Genomic DNA, 2,500 nt, shown 5'->3' with positions numbered 1-2,500 from the left:
TCACTTCATTGCGTTCACTTTGCGTCATTTTGTCATTTCACATCTTTGCGTCATTTCATCATTGTATCACTTTGTCAATTTATCATTGCATCATTTTTTTATCATTGCCACTTTTCGTAATTTTTCGTCATCGAGTCATTTTCATTGTATCTTTTTTATCATTGCTTCATTTTTCATCATTCTGTCTTTGCGTAATTTTGCATTTGTGTCATTTTTGTCATTTTGTCATTGTGTCATTTCGTTATTGCATCTTTGCCTCATTTCATCATTGCGTCATTTGTGATTTCGTCATTGAGTTATTTTGTAATTTCGTCTTTGTGTCATTTTGTAATTTCGTCTTTGTGTCATTTGTCTTCGCGTCATTTTAAATCATTTCTTCATTGCATCATGTTGTCTTAATATCATTGCGTCATTTCATCATTGCGTAATTTCTTCATTGCGTAATTTCTTCATTGCGTAATTTCTTCATTGCGTCATTTCATCATTGCGTCATTTCTTCATTGCATCATTTCTTCATTGCGTCATTTCGTCATTGGTCATTCTTCATTGCGTCATTTCGTCACTGCGTCATTTCTTCATTGCGTCATTTTGTCATTTCTTCATTGCGTCATTTCGTCACTATCTGCGTCATTCATTTCGTCATTTCGTCATTTCTTCATTGCGTCATTTCATCATTGCATCATTTCTTCATTGCATCATTTCTTCATTGCATCATTTCTCATTGCATCATTTCTTCATTGCGTCATTTCGTCATTGTCATTTCTTCATTGCGTCATTTTTCTTCATTGCGTCATTTCATCATTGCATCATTTCTTCATTGCATCATTTCTTCATTGCGTCATTGTCATTTCTTCATTGCTTCATTTCATCACTGCGTCATTTCTTCTTCATGCGTCATTACGTCATTTCTTCATTGCGTCATTTCGTCACTGCGTCATTTCTTCATTTCGTCATTTCTTCACTGCGTCATTTCGTCACTGCGTCATTTGTCACTGCATCATTTCTTCATTTCGTCACTGCCTCATTTCTTTATTTTGTCACTGCGTCATTGCGTCATTTCGTCACTGCATCATTTCTTCATTGCGTCACTGCATCATTCTTTACTGCGTCATTTGTCACTGCGTCATTTCTTCATTGCGTCACTGCGTCATTTCTTCATTGCGTCACTGCGTCATTTCTTTCATTCATTTGTCACTGCGTCATTTCTTCATTTCGTCACTGCGTCATTTCTTCATTGCGTCATTTCTTCACTGCGTCATTGCATCATTTCTTCACTGCGTCATTTCGTCACTGCACGTCATTTCTTCATTGCGTCACTGCGTCATTTCTTCATTGCGTCACTGCGTCATTTCTTCATTTCGTCACTGCGTCATTTCGTCACTGCGCCATTTTCATTGCGTCATTTCTTCACTGCGTCATTGCGTCACTGCATCATTTCTTCACTGCGTCATGTCTTCACGCGTCACTGCGTCATTTCTTCATTTCATCATTTGCGTCATTTCGTCACTGCGTCATTTTTTCATTGCGTCACTGCATCATTTCTTCACTGCGTCATTTCGTCACTGCTGCATCATTTCTTACCTGCGTCACTGCGTCATTTCTTCATTTCGTCACTGCGTCATTTCTTCATTTCATCATTGCGTCATTTCGTCACTGCGTCATTTTTTCATTGCGTCACTGCATCATTTCTTCACTGCGTCATTTCGTCACTGCGTCATTTCTTCAAGTGCGTCACTGCGTCATTTCTTCATTTCATCATTGCGTCATTTCGTCACTCTGCGTCATTTTTTCATTGCGTCACTGCATCATTTCTTCACTGCGTCATTTCGTCACTGAGCGTCATTTCTCTTCATTGCGTCACTGCGTCATTTCTTCATTGCGTCACTTGCGTCATTTCTTCTTCATTTCGTCACTGCGTCATTTCTTCATTGCGTCACTGCATCATTGCGTCACTCTGCGTCATTTCTTCATTTCGTCACTGCGTCATTTTCTTCATTGCGTCATTTTCTTCACTGCGTCATTGCATCATTTCTTCACTGCGTCATTTCGTCACTGCGTCATTTCTTCATTGCGTCACTGCGTCATTTCTTCATTGCGTCACTGCGTCATTTCTTCATTTCGTCACTGCGTCATTTCGTCACTGCGCCATTTCTCTTCATTGCGTCATTCTCTTCACTGCGTCATTGCGTCACTGCATCATTTCTTCACTGAGTCACTGCGTCATTTCTTCATTTCGTCACTGCGTCATTTCTTCATTTCATCATTGCGTCATTTCTTCACTGCGTCATTGCGTCACTGCATCATTTCGTCACTGCGTCATTGTCATTTCTTCATTGCTTCATTTCTTCACTGCGTCATTTCGTCATTTCTTCATTTCGTCACTGCGTCATTTCTTCATTTCATCATTGCGTCATTTCTTCATTTCATCACTGCGTCATTTCGTCACTGCGCCATTTCTTCATTGCGTCATTTCTTCTTCACTGCGTCATTGCGTCACTGC

General features: G+C 39.8%; 1 protein-coding gene across 1 annotated transcript in view; it reads left to right on the top strand.

The window, feature by feature from the left end:
- The window catches only part of trpm7 (transient receptor potential cation channel, subfamily M, member 7), a 73,653-nt gene that overhangs the window by 22,731 nt on the left and 48,422 nt on the right, over positions 1-2,500 (top strand).

This window comes from Danio aesculapii, chromosome 18, assembly GCF_903798145.1.
Source record: "Danio aesculapii chromosome 18, fDanAes4.1, whole genome shotgun sequence".
Taxonomy (NCBI): Eukaryota; Metazoa; Chordata; class Actinopteri; order Cypriniformes; family Danionidae; genus Danio; species Danio aesculapii.
The sequence above is the reverse complement of the archived record's forward strand: the minus strand, read 5'-3'. Positions and strand labels throughout refer to the sequence as shown.